This window comes from Papio anubis, chromosome 12 (genome assembly GCF_008728515.1).
Source record: "Papio anubis isolate 15944 chromosome 12, Panubis1.0, whole genome shotgun sequence".
Taxonomy (NCBI): Eukaryota; Metazoa; Chordata; class Mammalia; order Primates; family Cercopithecidae; genus Papio; species Papio anubis.
The window spans coordinates 1,337,204-1,364,447 of record NC_044987.1 but is presented as its reverse complement, the minus strand read 5'-3'; the positions used below and the strand labels follow the sequence as shown (position 1 = coordinate 1,364,447).

General features: G+C 38.6%; 1 protein-coding gene and 1 non-coding gene across 5 annotated transcripts in view; both read right to left on the bottom strand.

Moving 5' to 3' along the window:
* Positions 1-27,244, bottom strand: part of OPCML (opioid binding protein/cell adhesion molecule like) — a 1,159,098-nt gene that overhangs the window by 1,048,418 nt on the left and 83,436 nt on the right. The gene's annotated exons all lie outside the window — the stretch shown is intronic.
* Positions 5,627-5,728, bottom strand: LOC116269928. Its single transcript, XR_004177736.1, has one exon. It is a non-coding gene; the product is annotated as a small nucleolar RNA U13 (small nucleolar RNA).

Below are 27,244 nucleotides of genomic sequence, written 5' to 3'. Positions count from 1 at the left end.
ATTCAGTATAGTATCTTGACATACAATTAAATCTTATTTATTTAAAATCATTCACTAAATCCTAAACGTCATTTGACAATCATTTGTTGAATAGGTAAATAAAATAGTCACATTGTGTCAATTGAGAAAAGATGCAAAACCATATGTATTGTATGAATCTCAATTTATATATATATGTCTTTTGAGAGAGACACAGCTATTTGTTTTATATCATACAAAATATTACTATTAAGTCATTTGAGCCTAACTACTTAATAAAAGAAATACCATGTGTATTGTATTAATCTCAATGTTGTTTGTTTGTTTGTTTTTGACATGGAGTTTAGCTCTTGTTGCCCAGGCTGGAGTGCAATGGTGCAATCTCAGCTCACCGCAACCTCCGCCTCCTGGGTTCAAACAATTCTCCTCCATCAGCCTCCTGAGATTACAGGTATGTGCCACCATGCCCAGCTAATTTTGTATTTTGGTAGACACAGGGTTTCTCCATGTTGGTTAGGCTGGTCTCAAACTCCCCACCTCAGCTGATCTGCCCACCTCAGCCTCCTAAAGTGCTGGGATTACAGGTGTGAACCACCACACCCTCTCGAATCTCAATTAAAAAAAAATATATATATATATAGATATATAAAATAAATTGAGATTTGTACAGTATATATGGTTTTGCATATTACTTTTTTCAAAAGGGTATATTTCATTTGACATATACAGGTAAAAAATTGGAAGAAAATATATCAAAATACTTATGGTTCTCTCTGGATAAGAGGAATCATTACTACTATTAAGAAATCAGTTATCAGAGAAGCAAATACTACATGTTTTCACTTCTTTATGTCCATGAATATTGAGTACTCATGGACATAAAGAAGGGAACAGCAGACACCAGGGCCTACTTGAGGGTGGTGTGTGAGAGGAGGGTGAGGATTGAAAAACCACCTGTAGGGTACTATGCTTATTACCTGAATGCAAAATAATATGAACACCAAACCACCACAACACACAATTTACCCATGTAACAAACCTGCACATGTACTCTGAACTTAAAATAAATTTGGAAAGGAAACAAAAGAAATCAGTTCTTAATCTGTCTTTACTTTTAATGTCATTCTATTTTTGCTGTTCTAGAGTTTTGGTAAAGCATGTCTAGATATGTATTTTATTGTATCTATTTAAAACAAAAAAACATTTTTTTAGAAATGGGGACTTACTATGTTAATGGGGTCTTACTCCAGGCTGGAGTACAGTAGTGTGATCAAAGCTCATCGCAGCCTCAAACTTCTGGGCTCAAGTGATCCTCCTGCCTTAGCCTCCCAAGTAGCTGGGATTATAGGCACGAGCCACCACGCCCAGTTTTTAAAATTTATTCTGCTTGTAATTTGTTGTTCTTCCTGAATCTATGAATTTTGTGTTAAATCTGGAAAATTCTCTTGCCATGTCTTTTCCCTGTCTTCTTCTGGAACTTCAATTAGACGTATGTTAGACCTACATGGGAGTCTCTTTAAGTTGTCTTTGACATTTTCTGTTTTTTGTTTCTTTATTTTACATCCATAGTTCTCAAACTATAGGTCAAGGAATACTGGGAAACCAGAGTGAATTCACAGGGACACTGTGGGAATGTTTCATTTTTGAGAGAGACATAGCTATTCATTGTATACTATGCAAAATACTAAAACTAAGTTGTTTGAGCCTATTTGATAAAAGAAATGTTGGGTATTTCTTTTGCTCTAGGGGTACTATAAAAAAATTATTGAGGCACTAACACATGAATGGTGACATGAACCAAGGAAGTTTATGAATCTCTATTCTAGATTTTTGGTATTTATTTTGTTAAGATTATCTTCCAGTCATGAATTCTTTGCACAGCTGAAACTAATCTGTTTCGTATCCATCTATTGAAATTTTACTCTCATTTATTATGCTTCATATTTCTAAGAAGTTTTACTTGGTTACTTAAAAATATTACTGGTGGATTTTAATGTTTTCTTATTCCTAAATTATATTCTGACAGCCATTTTTATTATTTGCGCATACCTATATATACATATTTTATATTCTGCTTTTGAAACATTACCCCATCTGTAGTTTTCAAAGTTCCTTTTCTACACTATACTATGAGCACTGACTTTTCTTCATGATGGTCTGTTTCCTCATATACGTGATCAGCTACATGTTTTAAAAATTCGTGGAAATGTAAGCAATGCCTGCAATTAAAGTGCATGCCCTTGGTGAAGATTTGCATTGTTTTCCCCAAGGATTTAAAGTCTTACCAACAACCTATGTCCAAGCTTACAACTTATGGGAGCCACATAGGAGTTGTGAATTAACACTCATGGGAGAGCAGTCTTCAGTTAAGGATTCCAAGAAGCCTGTCTTTCCCCTCCATCCAGAGACATCTTCAACCCAAGCAAGTAGTCCCACTCTCTTCTTCTGCAAGGCCCATGTTCCCCCTTAACCTACTTCAGGATCTTGCCTTTAGGGTCTGTGGCTCCAGGATGGACTCTGGCTGTTTTACCAAGTCCCAGGCTTTATCTCATATCCACACCCAATCCCTCAAATTTGCACTCTAGGGAATGAGGGATCAGAAACTGTCCTAGTGCAGAATTGGCTTCACCTTAACTTACCTTTCTGAAGTAATACTGTTTTGTTGCTTTGTGTTTCTTGAACTTTCCCTTGCTTTCTTGCCAGATCACTATGCATTTAAAAATACTTTAAATATATTTTTCACAGTATTTCTAAATACACTGGGATTATTTCTGTGTATGCCTCACCTTATCATATTTCCAGAAAGAGGAAAGCATGTTTTTGTATTTTTACACTGAGGAGAAATTACCTTTATAGTTAGATGGGATTACACTATTCACTTTGCTCATGAAAGCTCCCGGCCTCCTCACTCACGCCTTTGCTCATTCTGTTTCCTCTACTCAAAATGTCTATGATGTCTATGTCTGTGACACATTTCCGAGTCTTACCTATCCTCAAAGTCCAGAAAAATGCTGCCTCCTGCCTGTAGTCTTCCTCAATCTCCCCTGCAGCTTCTGAAGCTAAGTTTACCTGTATCTTTCCTTTGAGTATCTGTCACTTTCTCCCTCGTAGTGAATATTTAAGTATATCAGACCTTGCTCATTTGTAGTTATAGAAGTTAGTGCTTTGACTGTTTACAAAGGCTTCAGATTTCATCATGGATATTACATTTTAATTTTTGTGAGACCCAAATTTGCATTCGATACTCCATGACTGAAGTTCAGAAGTGACTTCTATAGTTTGTAAGAGTAGCTGGGAAGGCCCAGGGCACCCATTACCAAGTTTATCTGCGTAGCCCATACATACACTAAAAAGGTGGTCAAACTTTGGTTCTTCCAATGGGAAGGGGAAAAAAGTTCCTAATAAGAAAATTGGCTTCTACCGTTGCTAATATAAAAGAAGAGAAAAATAAGTAGATCCAATCAAGTGATGACTTTGGCCAGAAAAAAAATTTTATGTATACATATACACATATATACACACACACATATATATTTAATATATATTCAATATAATATAATGTATATTATTTAATATAATACATATTTTTAAAAATAATATTTAAAAGCAAAGATTCAGATTCTGCAGTAGTTCAGACATGAAAGGTCCACCATACATTCTGTACGGAAACTGGAAAAAGCAATTTATGAAGCTATTTTAGCAAGTTCTCTGGATAGTGCAAAAATTGTTCAAGTGAGAGATGGCCTAGTATAGAGTTTATGTTAATGGTGAGATTTATTTTAATAGCTTTATAAATTACTTGAGTTCTGTATTTATAGAATCATTAAGGGTCCAAAGGGGTCACTTATATTTTCCAGTTATATTTTATTGCATTTTATGTAGCAAATTATATGCTATAGTAAGATTCATGAATATGGGGATTGGTGAAGGTCTCAGGGTATATCGCTTGCAAATGTCAAGGATTTTATGAATGTTTATTATGTCCTGAAAGGTAAAATTCATGTCTAGCTTAACTTTCTCCCTGACTTCACCTAACAGTGCTTTTCCCGTAGTAGGCCCACATTTGTTGAAATGAGTAGGCATTTCATTTGTTGAAGGAAGAAAAAAAAGAAAGCTGTTCTTATCTTTATGTTGCTTTTCCACATTTTGGCATTTCTCCTGGGGTGCGTTTACTTAGGTGTTGTTAGAGGAGATAAGTGAGGTATACAGAGTCTCTCTTCAGTTTCCATGTGTGGAATTGTAACAAATAAATAACATCCTCATTCATTATTAATAGTCTTTCCAGAGATCAAAAAAGTGGATTCCAATTTCCAATGAATAATTCTACTGGCAATTATTTGCAGTTTAAATAAAAGGAAAGGCATTTTATGTGGACGATACAAGCAGTGGATAATTAAAATACAGTAACTGATTTACATAAATAATGAAGATGGGAAATTATCTCTGACTTCGTTTGCAAAACTCAATTTCCAATTCATCCCCTGTGAAGAGGATTAGCCATTTCCACTCTAGCCCCACCTCTCTAGAGGGGACAAGAGCACATTATGCATATCGCACAGTTTTTCTCTGGCAAAGGTGTAAGAGGGATCTAATTTCAGCTGTTCACATTTGAAAACAAAGAACTGAGTTTATATAGTTCCTTTAAAATTTTTAAATTAAGAGCTATAAATAATGATTTCCAAAATACACAGGTGCATTCTCAAACACACCATCTACATGCAACCACATACAAACATATGCACAAAGTGCAGTCACAAAATACCCAGTTGAGGATTGCATAGTAGATGAGTTTTAAAACTAGCAGTAAATTGTTCATTCTCAAATTAAAAAAAAAAAAAATGCTAACATACCTACTGCAACAAGAACAACAACAAAATACTACATTACTTATATTGTCACTTTCAAAAAAAAAAGAAGAAAAATAATAACAAAAACCTAGGAGCTGATTGTTACGTAAATGAATGCAAAAAGACTGTTAAGTTTTGGTTCCTCCATTTGGTGTATTTTTGACTTGGCAAAATGAAAGATGGAATATAGTGAGGCAACAGGTAAGGAACTGTGTGGCCATCTTTCGCGATCGGTCCCCTCATCCCAAGGCTTTTATATTGATAGAATTCCCCTATTGTGACTTTAGTCAAAATCCACATATTGCATGAGTTAACAGTTTCACTCCGCTCATCTTTCACTTAAAATTTTCTCAGGATCTGGAGGTTCTGGGCTGACAAGCTCACAAATGTGATCTCAGAGTCCAGCATCCCTCATTCAAGTTTCCACATTCACATTTGTGAGTGCCAGGATGTACTATGTCCTGTATCAAGGACTACTTGCAAAAACGAAAGAGTGTACAATTAGGGAAATATGGGTTTATGGCCCAGTTCCACCGCTTACTAGCTGTGTGACCTTGAATAGTTACTAAAATTGTCAGTTTCTTCAAGCTGTAAAGTGAGGATAATAATAGAACCGAACTTGCATGGTTCTTCTGAGGAGCAAGGGTAATACTTTATGTGAAAACCCCTGCATAACTGCATAACTCTAAACCTTTCAGTCCTTAGGACTCAGAGGTATGATGGAATGCTGTTCTATTTTGGTTCATTTATACACACTCATGGCTTCATTTTTGTTGTTGTTGTTGTTGTTGTTGTTTTCACATCAGATGGGTAATGTGCTGACGTCATAAGAAGGTTCAAGGGTGGCACATCTCACACATGCGTGTGAGCCCAGCCATCACACTTATGAACCACAGAAGCGCCTGCTTCATTTCTTTTCATTTAAGCCTAATGATTGTTTGAGTTTTTAGCACACCTATCTCATTTATATGACATCTTATTTCTCTGACGGTAAACCAACATTTATTTGTTGTTAACTGATGATGTTGCCTAATGATCAGGACCCAGATTGTAATGTGTTATGTGTCAGCCAAGCTGAATGCTGTCATGAAATAGACACACAAAAGGGTGGAGCTTGTTCTGCCTGCCACAGACGGAAGCCATTTTCAATAACCCAATAATATCAATAGAGGCTGAGATGAGATGGCGGGCAGCAGCTATTTCCTCCACCTTCTATCACCTTTTTGGCTCTTCCTGGGGAGTCAACATGTGTTGCATTCTGCAGTGTAAATGTTTCAGCATCATGTGCACTTGGGAAATTGCAGGTCCTTTCATAGAGAAATCCCACAGAAGACAATTAAGGCCTGGTACACATTTCCTTCAGAGACCTCTCACACCTCAGCCAAACGACTCCTCCCTTCCCCTTTAAATGCAGGATAACCAGAATGGATCACTTAATATTTGTTAAGCATGTCATGCACTTCAAAACCTTTGCAACCTCGCTCACCTCTCCCCTCTTGCCTGCGAACCTTGCAATGCCTTCTTACTCCTGATATCCACCCAAATTCTCTGACTGCAAACTTTGAGTCATCCTTGATTAAAACATTCAACAGTCACCTTATCTATGAAATAGTTTCCCACACCTTGCCTAATGGAAAATTTAGTCACTTTATCACCTTCTACCCATGGCTCTTTTTACATTATGAGGCATTTTTCAAAGTGCACACCAACTGGGCCTGCTTGCATAGGAGAAGGATCTAGATTGCATGCAGTCTGATATGCCATACTGCTACTCAGCCGGGACAGCGTCAGTCAGTGAATGTCAATGAGAGATACATGAAAGACCCTTTACCCACAAAGAGTTAGAAAATCTATGCCCCTGTTCCTTAGATGTAAACTATCTTAAACAGATGAAGCTAAGGCTTGACTAAGAAAGTAAGCCTGAGCCACATGGGTTTACCTTTAGCCCATCTCAAACCCCATGAAGTGATAAGAAACCCACATTGGGGGTCAGAGTGCAGCTCATAAGAGCACTGACAAAGAAGTAAGAGCTGTGCCAGTGGATGCAAAATGTTGATGATTGTCTAAACAATAGAAAGCAAATAGTATCAAAGTTGTGGGGACAAAAAGGGACAACAGATAAAACAAGAGTCCAAAATGCATGCAAGAGAGGGCTTGTGGGATGAGAAAGCCAAGGAGTGTGAGCAGGGGTTAACACGGAATATAGCGGGCAGTATGGGTACATGCTGGTGTCTCTGAGGCTGCTAGTCTGTGGCAGTTGATGTTTGGTGTCAGCTTGACTAGATGGAGAATGCCTAGATGGCTGGTGAAGCATTGTTTCTGGGTCTGTCTGTGAGGAGACTGACATTTGAGTCAGTGAACCGGAACAGAAAGATCCCCCTCAATGTGGGTGGACATTCTCTAGTCAGCTGCCAGCGCCGCTGGAGCAGGGCAGGAGGAAGAAGGGGGAGGAGAAGTTTGCCGCGTCTTCTGGCTCACTCTCTTCCCAGGTGGGCACTCTTGTTTCCTCTCCTCCTGCCTTTGGACATCGGACTCCAGGCTCCTCAGCCTTTGGACTCTGGAACTTGCACCAGTGGCCTCCCTGGGGCTCTCAGGACTTAGGCTCCAGTCAGGGGGCTGTACTGTCGGCTTCCCTTGTTTTGAGGCCTTTAGACTTGGACTGAGCCACTACCAGCTTCTCCCCCAGCTTGCAGATGGCCTAACTTGGTGGGACTTCCTCGTGTAAAATCGTGTGAGCCAATTCTCCCTAATAAACTCCCTTTCATGTATACATGTATCCTATTCATTCTGTCCCTCTGGAGAACCCTCATACGTAGCCCCTCCACCACTACCCCACTCCTTCACTTGACCAAGTCAAGCCTGTGGTATTTGTAGCACTGAAAAGCAGTTTGTGTGTGGGCACTGGCCCAAAGAGGCACCACAAATGGTGACCATGGGTCCCTCCATGGGGGGAGATAGACCCAGCAACACAGTATGAGCCTCCTTCCACTGCCACACGAACCAGAACACAGGCAGGTAAACAGACCCAGGCCAGGAGGAGAGGGAAGTTTGGCAAAAAAACAAAAGGAAACACAGATAATCAAATGTTATTCTCCATTTGAAGGAAAACACACTTTTTAAAAAGCAGCATTCAATAGAGCAAAGAAGAGACAAAGACCTTAAGCTATATTAACGTCCTTAGAGTTACTCTAGAAAAATGCTAAATCTTTAAACAGAAACAACTATATCTTGAAATTAAGAATGATCTTCAAAGTAAAATAATGGTAAGTGATAATATTCTAAATATTAAAACATCAGGATGGCTGTAGATGAAGAGTAACAGCTAGAAGATCAAACTAAGGGTTTCTCTAAAAAATCATAAATAAGAAAGAAATAGAAAATATGAACAGAAAATTAAGAGATATAGAGGGGGTCTGAAAAAGAAAAATGAGCAGAAAAAAAGATTAAAAATATTTGAAGAAATTTACTTAGAGCTGAATAAATACATGGGTCTTCAGATTGAAAGGATCTACCTCATGCCAAAATGAGTTTTAAAAGGTTCACAACTTTCAACATTATGGTAAAATGTCAGAACACCATACATAAAGAAACATTCTAAAAATTTCCAGAGAGAAAATAACAGATTACTTACAATAACATAGAGATTAAATTTACATCTTATTTTTTAACAGCAAAACTAAATGCTACCAGAAAATGATCCGAGATTGTTATTTTAAACCCATACTCCATACCCTGGCAAACTTGCATTCAAGTATGAGGACAAAATGAAGATTTTTGAACCTGCAAAGACTTGGAAATTTTGCCATCCATAAATACTTCAGGGAAAAAAATATATAAGGAAAATCCCATAAAATAAAAAACAAAACCAAGTAAAAAGATACAAGAAAGAGTAGTAATCAAATAAAACACTAAAAGTTATAGTCAAGTTTAAATAACTGTTGATGCTTGAGGTTTTAAAAATGTATAAAATAACCATCTGGAACTAAAATCCCAGATGTTCTCAACCACGGGGTTTGCCAGAGAGAGTGGTGAGAAGTGTAAGAATACTAAATGTTTTATTCTTATATAAGAGGAAGATATAGATATTATAGCTGTCGACAGAATTGTTAAAATTGTTAAAAATATAAGTGTAACCACTAGAAGAATAGAAATAGATATATAAATTTCAAATCACAAGGGAGGGAATATAATGGAACAAAATATAAAATCAATTCAGCCACAGGCAAGATCCAAACAAATAACGAAAAAACAAACAAACAAACCCAGTAAAGTTCAAGTATATTGGCAATCACACAAAAAAGTTCATTTTAAACTCTGAAAAATAAAATGCAGTTACATGTGGAGTACAAGAGGGCCCCTGAAATTAAAAGACACAGAGGGAATAACAAAGGATGGAAAAATGAATACTAGGTATGACGCAGTAAGAAATAGATATTTGATCCTTGCACCTTATTCCCTGTAATTTCTGATAGGAGTGATGAGTATGCCTTTGGTTCTTGTGAGGTGACTCTTTGAGGGCCCCAGGTCACTTCAGAAGGGGGCTGCTTGCCGGGAAGGCCAAAGCATCATAAGCCCCTTGCAACTTTAAGCCCCCATCCTGACCTCTGGGGAGGGGAAAACAGCTGGAGATGAAGTTGATCCCCAATGGTCAACGATTTAATAAATCAGGCCTATGTAATGAAACCTTCATGAAAGCCCTTAAGTATTAACAGGTTCAGAGCGCTTCCAGGTTGGTGAACACATCAAGGGGCTGGGAGGGGGTGCACCCGGAGAGGGAGGGAGGCTTCATGCCCCCACACACCGCACCCCATGCCTTGCTCTTCTAACTCCTTCCATTTACTTGTTCCTGAGTTCTATTCTGTACAATCAGCTGCTAATAATAAATAAATAAATTTCCTGAGGTCTGTGGGCCTTTCTAACAAATTATGGAACCTGAGAAAAGAGTCGCAGGAACCCCGATTTGTGGCAGGTTGGTCAGAAGTATGGTGGAAACCTGGGACTTGTGATTGGCACCTGAAGCGGGGCAGTCTTGTGGGACTGAGCCCTTAACCTGCAGGTTCTATGCTAGCCCCAGATAGTGTCACAACTGAGTTGAAGCACTGGGCTCCCCGTTGGTGTCCGGAAAGTAAAAGATTTTTTTTTTAAGCCAACCTCAAGCAAACAAAAATAAAAACGAACAAACAAAACTCCACCATGCCACACCTAGACGAGTTTACAGGAAAAATTCCATCTGTTTCAGGGAATAGGAAATGTTTATGAGGCCAACCTCTTTTTTTTTTTTTTTTTCTTTTCTTTTTTTTTTTTGAGACAGAGTCTCGCTCTGTGGCCCAGGCTGGAGTGCAGTGGCGCGATCTGGGCTCACTGCAAGCTCCGCCTCCCGGGTTCCCGCCATTCTCCTGCCTCAGCCTCCCGAGTAGCTGGGACTACAGGAGCCGCCACCTCGCCCGGCTAGTTTTTTGTATTTTCAGTAGAGACGGGTTTCACCGCGTTGACCGAGATGGTCTCCATCTCCTGACTTCGTGATCCGCCCACCTCGGCCTCCCAAAGTGCTGGGATTGCAGGCGGGAGCCACCGCGCCCCGCCCAACCTAAGTCTTATACCAAAACCAAACTACAAAGAAGAAACGAAAGGAGCACTTTTTGTTAGGCGGGAATCCAGACCCAACATGGCGGCGTCACCCTGCCTAGCAGGCCTTTTGTTAGACTCCCCTCCCCCTTGTACACACCCGCAGACTTACACGCGTCAGAGTTCCCGCTGGGCAGCCACACTCCCCCGTGACCTGCAGCTCACCTGCATTCCACAAGTTCCTAAACAGCAGCTTCGGTTGACAGTTTCCAAAGACCCCTTCCTCGTGACCCTTCCTCAACTCCTGCCCTAGTAGTTTCAAGACCCCCCAGGCCCTCTTTGCACAACCAGCTTCCCTCGCTCTCAGGCTATAAGAAGCCCCTACCCTCCTCCCTCAGCGCGACTTCCTCATCTCCCGCCTTTGGGCGGAGGAACCTCGCCTGCAAGCCCTAATAAAAGGCTATTCTCACTGCCATTTGCCATGTCTTCCTTCCTGGTTCGGCTCCAGCCTCAGTTTACCTTTACATTCTTTCTCTAAGATTCCTAAATAAAATGAGCAAGTCAAATCCAGCTACGAATTAAAAGAATACTATATCATGACACATTTAATTCAGGAATACCAAAATGGCTTAACATCAGGAACGCCATTACTGTAACTAGATATGATAATAGATTAAAAGAGAAATCCAATGTAATAATCGTAATAAAAGTTGAAAAGCATTTGATAAAATTTAATGACTATTCCTGAGTAAACCAACAAACTTTTTGGCCAGCTAGAAATAGATGGAATGTCTTTAATTTTATAAAAGCTTCAAGCAGAATCCAGGCAGGGCGTGGTAGCTCACACCTGTAATCCCAGCTTTGGGAGGCCAAGGCGGGTGGATTAACTGAGGTCAGGAGTTCGAGACCAGCCTGACTAACATGGCGAAACCCCGTCTCTACGAAAAATACAAAAATTAGCCAGGCATGGTGATGCATGCCTGTAATCCCAGCTACTTGGGAGGCTGAGGCAGAAGAATTGCTTGAACCCAGGAGGTGCAGGTTGCGGCAAGCCAAGATCGTGCCATTGAACTCCAGCCTGGGCAACAAGAGCAAAACTCCATCTCAAATAACAATAATAATAATAATTAATAAATAAAAATAAAGAAATATTGTCAACATTTGGCCAGGTGTGGTGGCTCACGCCTGTAATCCCAGCGCTTTGGAAGGCCAAGGTGGGTGGATCAACTGAGGTCAGGAGTTCGAGACCAGCCTGACCAACAGGGTGAAACCTTGTCTCTACTACAAATGCAAAAATTAGCTGGGCGTGGTGGCAGGTGCCTATAATCCCAGCTAATTGGGAAGCTGAGGCAGGAAAATCTCTTGAACCTGGGAGGTGGAGGTTGCAATGAGCCAAGATCATACCATTGCACTCCAGCCTGGCAACAGGAGTGAAACTCCCTCTCAGGGGGAAAAAAAACCACACAGAAACCTACAGCAATTATGTGTGTGTATATGTATATGTGTGTGTGTGTGTGTGTGTGTGTGTGTGTGTGTATATGATTTCTATTAGAGCTTGGAGCAAGAGAAAACAAAGATCACTTTCTACATTACACTACAGGCTTAGCCAATAAAAATGTCAAAGTAAATATATAAATAATATAAATATCACAAAGAAACAGAAAATTGTCGTAATTTTCTGCGGTATGATTGCCTACATGTAAAAGAATTTGAGGGTTTTACAGATAAATTATTAGAATAAGAAACTGTTAAAATAAGAAAGTTCTGTAAGGTGACAGACACATTCTCATCCATAAAAGTCAATTATTATGTGTTAGCACAAATTATAAACTAGAATTTGTAATTAAAAATAAATCCAGATCTATGCCTCTCTTTCTGTTACAAACACACACAGAGTAAAGTGCATTTGGAGAAGGAAAAAAGCCCAAGAATGACATGAAAATTTTGAAAAAGAAAAAAACGGTAGGCAATTGCTCTATCAGTTTTACTATCACATGAAAAAAAAAAACTATTGTAATAAAAACAATTGGACTATTGATACGAAAAGGAAATACATGGAATAGAACTTAAGAATTAAGAAATAGATCCATGAATTCATGGGTATTTATTTTTGTTAAGGTATAGGATGTAATTTTCAAGTAAATATAGACAGAATATACTATTTATACAATTGTTTCATAGAAAACTAAACTACATAGATCTTCTATCTCACACTATATGCAAACTATACATTTTACAATTTCAAAAGGATTAGAGTTAAATAATAATAAACAACCCTTTATGATTATTGTTGTGTTTTTGTTTGTTTGTTTTAAAAGTCTTGTTTGGGGAAGTTTTCCTAAGTAGACTTTGAAAGAATAAGTCACAGTGGAGAAAGTGGACAGATTTGATGAGAGAAGAATTTTAAACTTCCGTAACTTAAAAATAAAAATGTATAGGCAACGTTAAAAAACACGCAAATGTCTTTGAAAGATATTTTCAACATACAAATAAAAGTTCTATATCATATATGTGTATGAAGAACTCCCAAATTATTTTTTTAATTGTTAAAGAACTCACCAGAGCACAAATTATGTTAAAATGTAATTCAAATACAAATTTCAAGTGTTCAATAAATACATAAAAATGTATGTAGCTCTACTAAAATCAATAAAATACTAATAATAATACCTCAGGTTTATTGAGTGTTTGCTACTGGCCAGCCACTGTTTTAGGGTTTACTTGTGCTAATTTTGAAGCCTTACAACCAAGCTTTATAGTGAGTAGTTTTCCAACTGCAAAGAAAGGAGAGGTTGTCTGGCGAACCAAAATAACTTGCCCACAGATACTCAGCTAGTTGCAGTGGAGCTTGGGTTTAAACTGAATTTGACTAGGTCCTAAACCAGTTCACTACCCTGTCATGCTTTCATTGTTTTTGTTTTTTCAGTTATCAAATTGGCACAAGTCTTTTAAAAAGGTCGATAATATTCAGTGTTACTAAGGGTGAGAAAAACTTTTTATTCTCAGATATTCTTGGAGGCATTATAAATTGATAGTCTTTTTAGTGCAATATGGTGGACTCTTTAAAAACCGTTTAAAGCACACTACTTGACCCAAGAATTCCGCTTCCAGGAAAATAACCATTAAGAAACAGTTAACACATGCAAAAGATATTTACAAAAGAATGCTTATGGCACCATTATTTGCAAGAGTGGAATCTCAGAATCAACATACATATCAGTAAATAGGCTTCTAGTGAAACAATTTGGGGAAAACCCACGCAATAAAACAGCATTCAACCTTTAATAAAAAGGAAGTAGGTCCATTCTTACTAAACTAATATGAATTGATACGGAACAGTTGCAAAACATGGTGACCAACTGTTCCCTGAAAAAATATTGCAAAAGCAAACATATTTAAACCTGTGTGTGTGTGTGTGCATGTCTTTTTTTTCTGAGGGAAGAAGGTAAGAAGAAAAAAGCTTGAGTTTATGTGTAATCATTTAGAAGAGACTAGGAAGACACACAGCAAGCTGTTTTCACTATTACCAGTGGTTCCTGCTTGACAAAGGAATAGAAGTGTGGTTGGAAAGCAGAGAATGGGAAACTATGGCCTTAAACATGATACTTAATAGCAATAGCTATTCTTTGAGTCTTTTACAAGAAGATATTCATGTAATATTTGTGAAATGAAAATAATAAAAGATAAAAAATAAAAGTGATGAAATGAAAACTGAACCCACAGAAAACACAGACAATTTAAACAAGAACATTAGACAGCACATTATTGCAATAGTTGCATACCATCACAGCAATGCAGGGTCATGGCAGGGATGCCCATTATCAGGCCTCTGAACCCAAGCCAAGCCATCACATCCCCTGTGACTTGTACGCATATGCCCAGATGGCCTGAAGTAACTGAAGAATCACAAAAGAAGTGCAAATGCCCTGCCCCGCCTTAACGGATGACATTCCACCACAAAAGAAGTGAAAATGGCCGGTCCTTGCCTTAAGCGATGACATTACCTTGTGAAATTCCTTTTCCTGGCTCATCCTGGCTCAAAAAGCTCCCCCACTGAGCACCTTGTGACCCCCACTCCTGCCCGCCAGAGAACCACCCCCCTTTGACTGTAATTTTCCTTTACCTACCCAAATCCTATAAAACGGCCCCACCCTTATCTCCCTTCACTGACTCTGTTTTCGGACTCAGCCCGCCTGCACCCAGGTGATTAAAAAGCTTTATTGCTCACACAAAGCCTGTTTGGTGGTCTCTTCACATGGACGTGCAGGACACCCATCTGGGAAATAAATGTGATCAACCACTCTAAAGATTCAGGGTGCTTAAAGAGCCCCAACCCATCTTTTATACAAAAGCTTCACAGCACCTTTCTGTTTTAGGAAAGTGCTAGGTTCCACACTGGGTGTTTTTTATGTATCATGCCAAGTCATTTCACTGAGATCTGCTGGCGATTCAGCCTGGAGCTTTCAGATTCCTTCTCATTTTACCAACATCAAGCTGCATCCTTAACACAAGGCTGATCCTGAAGTGATTCCACTAACAGATGCAGAGATAGCTTTGGCAGAAATAACTTCAGGCTCCTATTCTCTTTTTCCTTGTTGAAACATGCACAGCATTGCTCATTACAGTTAATCAGACTCACAACACTTCATCCTGGCTGAAAATAATAGGCCCCATTGTACATTAGTAACCAGGTGACTTCACCCCTGCATTGCTGCAGTTAACACCTATTATTTCCTCCAGGCACCAATATTTTGAAACGGGATCATTTAGCTCTGAAGTATGTTAAGCGTTGTGTGTGCAGAGCTTCTTTTGTCAGAAGGAGGAATTCGAGGTGGCTGAGTCTCTGTCCTAGCTGTTGAGCTACCCGTATAAAAGTCAGTGTTGACATCCACAGCACACACCCTACGTTTAGAAACACGGCTTTGGGGACAGGGTACCTTGGCTCACACCTGTAATCCCAGCATTTTGGGAGGCAAAGGTGGGAGAGTCGCTTGAGGCCAAGAGTTCAAGACCAATCTGGGCAACATAGACTCTGTCTCTACAAAAAAAAAAAAAAACTAAATAGAAAGGGAGCCTTGGGTGTCTTATTAATATGCTGTTATTGAGCCTGAGACTTGGAAGATCAGAAGGATTACAGCATGAGATACTGGCTTTCCCCTCTATTTGCACTGGAAACCTCTGAGAACACGGGAGACACGGCCTTTTCTAAATGCTTCCCCATACCTCAAGTAGAAGCAGCAGCGAGGAGCAGAAAAGTAGGCTGCAGCCTTCTTCCTACTAGCTCTAAGCATGTTCAAGCCGAGGAGGATGTAGAGAATGAACTGCTTAATGTTCTGAGAGAGAAACAAGGTAGCCATTGGGTGACACAGAAAAAAAAAAGTGAGTCTCCTACTCTCAACAAGCTTAAAGCTATTAGAGTATAATTTTCAAAATGTTAAACATGTCTTTTATACAAATATTAAGTGAGCCCATGTCAAAGATATATTTAACTTATTAATGAAAGAACCGAAAGAAGAGTAAAGCTAGTTCAAAGACGATTTGAGAGACTCAGTTAGTTATATATATAGGTCTGAAAAAATGTTAGAAGAAGGTTGCTAAATCAAATATAAAACTGGTTAATGTCCTACAGAACGAAAAACTAATTTCTAGGGTTATCTTTTCTCGCTTTGGACAAGAATAATTTACGTTGATATTAGTCATATAAAAGTTGATATTTACACTTACAGGGTAACAAAATATCCTAATCACTAATAAATACTAAGTGAAACAATTGCATCCCTAGAGAAATAGATAAACCTCAAGTTGCCTAAGAACCCTTCATCATGATATTGAAAAACCATGTCATTTTCCTTTTTCTTTTTTCTAACTTTGAGTTTTTGTTTGTTTGTTCTGCATGCAGCTGTGTCCATGGTGATCCTGGATGGTGGATGGAGACCATACCCCATCTACACAGTTTCAGGTATGAAAGGTCACCAAGAGACCACAAACCAATTTCCTCTCTCCACACGGGTTTGGGTTAAATGACAAGAAGTCAGTTTTGTGTAAAGGGGCCGTCGACATGAGCTTATGCCATAAGCTTAAACTCAGGCAGACCTGCTCTCTGCCACTTTTTGGCTAAACATAATCCCAGACCAATTTTCTCATCTGTAAGTGCAGGTAATAATGGCACCTACCTCACAGACTGGAGTGGGGAGGAAAGGAGATAATCCAGGCAAACTGTTTCCTGGACCGTCTAGCATTTACCCAACAGTTAGCAAATGCTGCTGCTGTTGTTGCTGTTTCTACACCTTGCAACTAGATTCTATCATCACTCATCATATGGAGAATGTGGTAAAATTTAACTGCAGTTGGATCCAACTTGGGAAAAGGAGAGAAACTCACAAAATAATAACATAAATTGCAGAAAATGTAATTTCCCCACTGGCTAAGTTGTCCTTGAACTAGCTTTCTATGCACTCCAGAGCAGATTTTAAGCAAAGATTGGTTCGAGGATTATAGCCTTACTATTCTTCCTCTGAGGAGAAAAGGAAAAGTGAGAAACAAGCAGGAATTTACATGCAGTGTTGGTGGGAGATATAAAGTTGATTGGGAGGATGAGAAGACGGGGCTGAGGAGAGAAGGGACGGGGGCTGCCAAGACTGTTTAAAAAATCAGATATCACTATCCCTTAGTGATGTGTCTGTGATTTTATGATCTAAAAGGGGGTCAGAAAGATCTGTTCCACCCACCTCACTGGGATAGTATAAAGATAAAAGAAATAGAGCAAAACTTTAAAAGTATATTCTGCTCATTCTGCTAATAAGAGTCTCATCTTTTTATTCTGCTTATTGGGTCTGTAGGAGACCAGGAAGCTCAGACATTTCACTCTGAACTACACAGTGGTGATGAGATTTAAGCGTCTCTCTGACAAGAACAGAACTCCTTTAGCCTTTTGGTAATCAGTTTTGTAGTTGAAATAGCAATGGATACATGTGATATCCTTTGTAGTTTGCATCCGTGTTTTCTGTTGGACAAAAGCTAGGTATTTGCAGTTTTAAAAAATTCCCTTACTATATATTTTTGAATAGTCATGTTGAGGTATAACTTACATACCATAAACCTACCCACTGTAATATAACTAGTTTATTTTATTTTATTCTTTTTAGAGACAGGGTCTTGCTCTGCTGCTTGGGCTGTAGTGTGGTGGTGTAGTCATAGCTCATTGCAATTTCTAACTGCTGGGCTCAAGGGATCCTCCCACCTTGGCCTCCCAAGTGGCTGGGACTATAGGTGCACCACCAGGCCCAGCTGCTAATGATCTTTAGTAAATTACAGACTTGTGCAACTACCACAATCCAGTTTGAGAACCCTTTCCAAAATCTAAAAATGATTCCTCATTCTTGTGTGTTGCTACTCTCCATTTTCATCCTGCAGTCCCAGGCAACCATAAGCTACTTTTTCTCTATAGATTTGCCTTTTCTGGACATTTCGTAAAAGTAGAATCACACAACATTTTGTCATTTGTGTCTGGCTTTTTTATACAGCATACATTTTTCAAGATTCATTCATGCTTAAGCATGTTTCAGTAGCTTCTTTGTATTGTTGAATATTACATTGCATAGATTACTACATTTTCTTCACTCATTCACCAGATGATGAACATTTGCACTGTTTCCAATTATTTAGTATGAGTAATTTTGATACGAGCTTTTGCATACAAGTCTCTTTACAGACATATCTTCTCACGCCTCTTAGATACCTAGGAGTAGAATTGCTGTGCCATATATTAAGTGTATGTTTTTATTAAACTGCCAAACTCATTTTTAAAGTACCCATACCATTTTGCATTCCCATAGCAATGTATGAGAGTTCCATGCTCCTCATATCCTTGTCAGCTCTTGTTATTGTCTTTTTTTTAATTGAAAACACATCTCAATGTGGTTTTAATCTGCATTTCCCTAATATATAATAATGTTAAGCATCTTTACATGTGCTTCTTAGCCATTCGAATATGTTCTTTGAAGAAATACCTATTTAAGTCCCTTGGTCTTCTGTTTTTAATAATTTCAAGTTTTATTTTAGATTCAGGCAGTACATGCACAGGCTTGTTGCCTGGTATATTGCGTGATGCTGAGGTTTGAGGTATGAATGATCCATCACCCAGGTACTGATCACAGTACCCAATAGTTCATTTTCAGCCCTGGCCTCCTTCTCTCCCTTCTCTCCCCATAACTTCCCATTGTCTATTGTTGCCATCTTTATGTCCCTGAGTACCTAATGTTTAGCTCCCACTTATAAGTGAGAACATGTAATATTTAGCTTTCTGTTCCTGCACTGACTCACTTAGGTTAATGGCTTCCAGCTGCATCCATGTTGCTGCAAAGAACATTATTTCATTCTTTTTCATAGCTGCATAGTATTCGGTGGAGTATATCTACCACATTTTATTTATCCAATCCACCACGGAGGGGCTCTTAGGTTGACTTCATGTCTCTGCTATTGTGAACAGTATGGTGAGGAACATACAATCCAAGTATCTTTTCGGTAGAATGGACATCTTTTGCTTATTTTTAAGTTGAGTTCTTTGTCTTACTGTTGAGTTATAAGTATTTTTATATATTCTATGTGTAAGTGGTTTATTAGCTATGTAATTTTAAAATACTGGCTCCCAGCCTGTGGCTAGCTTTTCATTTTCTTAGTGGTGTCTTTAGAAGCCTGAAAGTTCTAAATTTTGAAAAAGTGCAATGTACTATTTTTCCCTTTGTGAATCATGCTTTTTGTATCATTTCTAAGAACTCTTTGCATAACCGAAGATCACAAAGATTTTCTTTTATGTTGTATTCTAGAAGTTTTATAGTTTTAACTTACATTGAAATCTACAATCTATTTCTAATTGTTTTTAGTGTATGATATAAGACAGTGTTTAAAATTAATCATTTTACAAGTGGATATCCAGTTGTGCCATTATCATTCATTGAAAACATTATCCTTTACCCACGAAATTACCTTGGCACCCTTGTCAAAATTCAATTAACCATAAATAACATGTTGGGTATTTTTTACCTGAACATTCAATTCTATTCCATGAGCTACATGTCTAACCTTGCCCCAGTGCCACCCTTTATTCCTGTAGAAATATCTAGTGTTTTTTGTTTTTTTGGTTTTGAGACAGATTCTCACTCCCAAGATGGAGTGCAAGGGCACAATCTCGACTCACAGCATCCTCCACCTCCCGGGTTCAGGTGATACTCCTACCTCAGCCTCCCAAGTAGCTGGGATTACAGGTGCACCACTAGACCTGGCTAATTATTGTATTTTTAGTACAGATGGGATTTCACCATGTTGGCCAGGCTGGTCTTGAACTCCAGACCTCAGGTGATCCGCCCGCCTCAGCGTCCCAAAGTGTTGGAATTACAGGCATGAGCCGCCTCACCCGGTCCAGAAATGTCTAGCGTTTTTAATCCCAAGTCTTGGATATCATCATCTAGAGATCCAGGAATACAAAAAGGAAAGTTTGTACCATATATTTTGTATACACAATTCACAAGATCAACATGATCACAATGAATATTGTGGTTTATCACTACTGCCAAATTTGTAATCTATTAACACATACAGACAAATAATAATACATAATAACAAAAGCCGCCTGAGAGCCTATAAATTTGGTGAATTTTCTAGATTAAAACTACAAGTGTGGATAATTAACAAGTATTAGTTTATTATTATGCACAATCCATGTTTAGTCTTCACACGTTCATGATTATTTTGGTTTCCTATCTGTAAAAAATTTCCCTGTCCTCTTTGCTAAAAGAACTTCCCTTTGTTCAGGTGTTGAGAAATGACATGATCATAGAAGATGTACCTCTCTGTAGCACTAGCAGCTGAACCACTATTACTCTGGGCCAAAGATCCCCAAGCTTTTTTCTGCAGAAGGACAGAGAGTAAGTATTTTAAGTTTTGCTGGACATAAAGTCTCTGTAACAACTACTGAACTCTACCATTGTCTTGGAAAGCAGCTGAAGGCAATGTGTAAATGAATGGGTGTGACTGTGTTTTAATAAAACTGGATTTATATCAACAGGTAACAACAGCAGGCTTTGACTGTGGGCCTTAGTTTGCCAAACTCTTGCATAGTGTGCTTTCCTAGGGTTGCTGTGACAAATCGCCACAGATTAGGAGGCTTAATAGAACAAACATTTGTTCCCCAAATTTCTGGTCTCCAGAAGTCTGAAATCAAAGTTCTGAAGGCTCCAGAGAATTATTCCTTGCCTCCCTCAGGTTCTGGTGGCTCCTGACATTCCTTGGCTTGTAGCGGCATCACTCCAGTCTCTATCTTCATCTTCACATGGCCTTCCTCTCGGTGTCCTCTCCTCATCCTATAAGAACACTTGTCATTGGAAATGGGGTTTGCTATAAATCCTAGATGATTTTATATCAAGATCCTTAACTAATTACATCTGCAGAGTTGCTATTTCTAAATAATGTCTCACATTCTGAGGCTCCAGGTAAACCTACATTTTGTAGGGGGGCCACAATTCAACCACTATTCAACACCTGGTCTAGGCTAATCATGGTAATTCCATTCTTCTTTGTCATGAATTGTTTTGCAGAAAGCATGGGACCCCCTTCTAGCCAGTGAGGCTATAAAGGCTGTTTATGGGGAAATCCAGGGAAAATGTGTTCCTATTTGATGAAAAATAAGCACAGGCACATTTCTTATACTTTCCTGCCTCTGGCGGTTGTCTTATGCTAAGAGTTGATGCAGTTACCTTGTGATCATAAGAACAAAAGCCAGAAGAATTGCTGAGAAGCTCATACAAAGTCTTCACATCATTATGATAGTGAATTAACCAACTCTGCCGTTTCCTTACTCTGGACATATAGTGATGAGAGATAATAAACACCTATTGATTAAGTTCTTTAATTTAGGTTTACTTTTAGGTATAGTCAAAATCATTGTGACTTTCTCAGAATAGTTATTCTCAGGTATCTCCAAATACTACAACCAGAGACTAGAGTGACTGAAAAACTTGTTGATCTTCCTGCCAGCAATCAATGACACACCAGTACAAATCCATTTTTTTTTTTTTTTTTTAAGATTTCTCGCTTTGACATTGACTCACTGGGCAAAAGAGCTATAATCAACCTTTCCAATTTAATTCTGGGATGTACTATGGAGACTGGGCAGGAAAAATCTTGGAATACTCAGTGGGAATAGCATCACATCTCTGAGAAAAAATGGGACTGTCTAAAAAAAAAATAGGAAAACAAAAGGGGATTTAAAAAAAAAAAGACAGCAAGCAAGCGAGAGAGAGAGAGAGAGAAAGAAATGTTCTGCTAACTCTGAAGACTAGCCTGAGTGGGTCACAATTCTTGTGTACCCTGTGACTTCCACAAGTAAAAGGAAAGAGAGAACACAACGTTTAGGAGAAGTGAAGACACCACAGGCAAAGAAAAGAGGTGGTGGTTATATTGGAGCGACGTCATTGTCCTGGATAACTCAATGTGATATTGGAAGGTTCCACAGACAGTGGCAAAAAACATTCAGATCAAAGGTCTGGTATGCCAGCCCTCATCACAAAATGGAGTACTGAATAGATAGTGTATATTCTGAAAAGTATGTAACATCAATGCTGTTCTCTATAATTAATGTATATATAAAATATATGCATTAAACATACCCTGTATGTATATGCAATCTATGTCATCAAAACGTATGTTATATAACATTTTCTCCCATGTTTATATTGAGTGTTTATTTTGTGTCTCTAATGGGGGAAAAGGGAAACTAGAACTCAAAAATAATTGTAAAAATTTCCTCCTGAGAGAAATCCATTTTTAAAAATCTGTTTTCTATTTTGGCGATGAAGGAGTAGCTTCTAATCGATCAATCTTTGCACAGATACTAACTCTAAAATCTGGATACACACAACGAAATTAAAGGAGAGAAAAACTGCTACCTGAAGGTACTGCAAACAAACAAAAGGAGGGAAATGCTGAGGGAAATTTACACTTAGAAGAAGGAAATGGGATGATGCTGGGTAAATTTTCAATATTTCATGAACTTTTGCCTGAAGGCAGCCCCAGTGAGCATGAAGTGGAATTACTAAAACTCAATAGATTTCCTGCAGTCTCACTGGCTTGTGGAAACAGAGGACAGAGTTTGAAGTTACCACGGCAGCTATAAAATGAGGAAAGAGGTGCCAGGAAAAAAGATATCCACAAAGGGAAAGCCCTGAATTCTGCATTTAAAAATCGGTTTAGGCCAGGTATGGTGGCTCGCACCTGTAATCCAGTGCTTTGGGAGGCCAAGGGTGAAAGGTGACTTGAGGTCAGGAGTTTGATACCAGCCTGGTCAATGTGGTGAAACCCTGTCTCTACTAAAAATACGAAAATTAGCTGGATGTGGTGGCGTGTGCCTGTAATCTCAGCTACTTGGGAGGCTGAGGCAGGAGAATTGCTTGAACCCAGGAGGTGGAGGTTGCAGTGAGCTGAGACCATGCCATTGCAGCCGAGCCTGGGCAACAAGAGCAAAACTCCAACTAAAAAAAAAAAAAATCGGTTTAAATATCTGACTGATCTCTGAATGCTTCCTCCGCAGGGAAGACTACAAGTAAACCAGCTAAGGCTGAAAGGACTCAACAATGATTTCCACTGCTGCCCACACAGAGAACACAGAGGTTAGACTTTGATTATTGCCACATTAATTGTCTGCTAAAACCAAAGAAAAAAATAAATACATTCAGAAGAGCATAACAGAATCCAAAGTTTTGTACCAATGTCCAGAATATAATCAAAATTACCAGACTACCAAGAAACAGGAAAATGTGACCCATAATGATGAGAAAAGGTAATCAGTGAAGACCAACCCCAAGACAATCAGATGATGGAATCAGTAGATGAGTATTTTCATAGTAGTTATTATAACTATGCTCAAGAATAGAAAGGGAAATAAATGAATAACCAGAAAATCTCAACAGAGAAAGTTTAAAATCTATTAAAATGCACAAACAGTGGTAACATTTTAACAATTCATTTTATATCTTTTAAAGTAGTTCTGCATCTATTTTTTCTTAATTAAAAATATCATGTAAAGTTGGTCACTTCAGTGCTATTACATTGGAGTTCAATTGGTTTATATAGTATGATAGCAGAGAGTCTGGTAAAGTGGAGAGAGTATTGCACATTTAGACAAACAAAAAAAGGCCAGGAGCAGTGGCTCACACTTGTAGTTCCAGCACTTCAGGGGGCTGAAGTAGGAGGATTGCTTGAGCCCAGGAGTTCAAGACCAGCCTGGGCAAAATAGTGAGACCCTTATCTCATATTTTATTTAATTTACATAAAAGTAAATTAAAAAGACAAAAACAAATCTTAATTCTACTACAAACATCTCTATACGACATTGAGTGAGACATTTAACCACAGTGGACCTGTCAAATTCTTGTGTTCCTCTGTCAAATGTGAGGTTGGATCTAAATCAGCTCCAAAGCTTTTGCTAAAAATCTAGGTGAAATTTGCTTAGCATCCCAAAATTAGTTTGTATAAAAGTTAAGACTAACATATTGGTCCGCTACTCATGACAAAAACCTGAACTAAAAGTAGCCAGGAAATCTTTTTTTTTTTTTTTTTTTTTTGAGACGGAGTCTCGCTCTGTCGCCCAGGCTGGAGTGCAGTGGCCGGATCTCAGCTCACTGCAAGCTCCGTCTCCCGGGTTCACACCATTCTCCTGCCTCAGCCTCCCGAGTAGCTGGGACTACAGGCGCCCGCCACCTCGCCCGGCTAGTTTTTTGTATTTTTTAGTAGAGACGGGGTTTCACCGGTGTCAGCCAGGATGGTCTCGATCTCCTGACCTCGTGATCCGCCCGTCTCGGCCTCCCAAAGTGCTGGGATTACAGGCTTGAGCCACCGCGCCCGGCCGAAATCTTAACCAACTGTATACCATCTTCAGCAACTTCTCTATGGGCTAATGAAACATAGTTTCAGCTCCAGATCCCGGTTTACCTACCCAAAACTTTTTATTGTGCTACATACAAAGGCTTAGAGACACAGTGGACTGGATGCTCTGGTTGAAAGTAAACAGAAATATCAGTTTCTCCCTCTCTAGATTGAGCAGAATTGCATTTGAAAATCAAAACTATTCATATTACACAAGATTCCAGCAATGTTTGAAGCATCAAAAATAAATTAAATAAAATAAAGCTTCTGCCATGAAGCCTATCAAAAATAAAGTAGGTGGTAACTGAATTGAAAACTTAATCAGAATGAGGTTCTGTTCTAAATAAATATGTGCATTTTAAAAACCCATTTATCTAATGTACTGTAATCATAGAAAAGGGACTTTCGAACTTTTGATCAGATGCTGGAATGTTAAACTCTGACGGAAGAAAGAAAAGCATTTGTAATTTATTGCTTTGCTTTTCTTTTTCATAGAGTATAATTTATTTATTTAATTTTCCTACAAGGATATCTTTTTTTTTTTTTTTTTTTTTTTGAGACGGAGTCTCGCTCTGTTAGCCAGGATGGTCTCGATCTCCTGACCTCGTGATTCGCCCGTCTCGGCCTCCCAAAGTGCTGGGATTACAGGCTTGAGCCACCGCGCCCGGCCTACAAGGATATCTTATTTCTCCTCTGACAAATACCAAAAATGAAGACAAGCCAAACATATAGATTGCATTAAAATTGATGTGTGTTTTAAAATTTCACTGTTTTTAATTTCACTGTGCAGAGCTGTCAGCCCTGGCTACCCTCGGGAAGGAAATCTGTGGGCTGATGCTGAGTGCACCAGTTTCTGAAACACAGCTCAGCCACAACTTCTTACTTTAGTCCAGGGCTCCACTCAGCAACCCTGAATCCTTAAAATGTTTTTCTGATCACTCTATCCTCACATGGTACAAGCTTTGGCACAGAGAAGGGTCTTATATGTCCACAAATAACATGCGGATGTATCTTACATATGGAGAAGAAAGAACAGCAAAATAAATATGAATGTTCGGGGACAGAGCCTACACGTGAACTCAAACACATGGATGGCTAAAGTTATGATATTAATGAGATATTTGAAGGTAGAAAAAAGGAAATGCATCCCCACAGAAATCTGGTGGAAAAAAATAGAATTTCTGTCTGCTGTAGTTTCACAGAAGAACCGTAATCTTGGGTTTGGAAGGAAGGTTAGAGGCCATCTAATCCAACCGCATTCCCAAAACAGGAATCCTGATAGTCAGTGATTCTCCTTAGAATTGTAGGAATTCATACCAGAAGAACCAAATTAAGTCTCATTGGTTTCTAGGGTCATAAAGTTCTGTGGAAATCAAGTTTCATTTTTGTTTTGAGCCGAATTGTCTGAGAGTTCTGAAATCTGAGTTCTAAAAATTCATATAAACCTATTGGTTGATACTATGTCTCAGATCTGAATTACTAAAAATGTAGTGTTAGCCAGATGATAGGTCCAGCAATGGGAGGATATTAAAGACCAGTCTGTTACTATTCTTCGCTGCTGCTTGTGAGACTTATTTCTGCCCTGAAGGGGTTCAAAGTCATAGATTAGCAACAACATAAATATAGTTAAACATAGGCATGATCTATAGTTTTTCCCCGGGACAGAAGTGCTTAGAATATTGGAAAATAGGATCAATATTTATTGAGCATTGATTCTGTGCTGTGGAAGGGTGAAGAGTTTTGGAACTAGTTAGCTGGAAGAATAGAAGCCTGGGGTAGAATTCAAGTATTTTCTAATCTGTACAATTTGTCTTAAATAAGATGCTGATCAACCATTATTAATTTAATTCCAGAGAATAGAATAAAAGAAAAACAGAGTCTAGAAAGGGGAAAAAAGCAAATTATTAGTATTCTGGTTATAAATGTCATGAAAGAGTTTTTGAGGGAAGCTATATCACGATGTCTTTGGAAGACTTTAAGAATAAGGTCAAACATTCATATATCTTTACTGGCTGAGAAAAATGCATCATGATGAAAAAGATGTATCACTTGTCAACATTTCCTTCCTTGATGCTATAAAAAAGAGACAGAGTGGTCCAGAGTTGGATAAAAAGAAAGAATGGCCTTTAAGAGACCCCAGTTTTCTCATCACTTATTTAGATAGGGAAAACAAGTATGATTCACCATTTTTTCCCCATCTGGATTATTGATTTTCACCCTTGGAAGTTTGTACCACTCACAATATGTTTTTCTATGGCTTAGCTTACACAACCCTAAACCCAAAGCTCATTAATCGAAGCTCCAAGTTCATTGTCTTCACCAACCTGAAAATCACTCTTCTCCCACAAAGAGTTGAGGAAAGTTAACTACTGATTTTTCATAGATTTAAAACAATGCGGATCTTAAAAAACATAACGTCTCAAATTGCTACCAGACTACCCTGGACATGCAATTAGTCTTCTTAGAACAGAAAACACCAAAGATGGTTAGTGTTAGTTCTTTTATTCTTTATTTAAACTTAGCCTTCTTTTCAGAGGTTAACTAGTTTTTATAAGCTCCATTTTTAATTTTATGATTCCCACATATTCTACTTCTGAGTTACATACTAGAGGCAGTTTGGGGGTTCTTTTTACATCTAATGAATGTTCTCAGTTAGAAAAATCAAGCCCTACCAAAGATTTTAAGTAGTCATGTTCATAGTGCAATTTAAGGGGCGTCACAAACCCCATCTCCTCTCTGTGCAGTCATTTAAAACAATTCTCCAGTTTGTTCCCAGTGTTGCTTATCCTTCTTATTACCCTCAGGAAAATGTTGGGAATATGCACATTATTAGAAAAAAAATCGTAATATCAGTGCCTCCCTTTTGCCAGGTACTATGTAAAAGTACTGAACAGGAGTAAAGTCAGCAAGGTGGAAGGCTGGGAAATGCTACACCC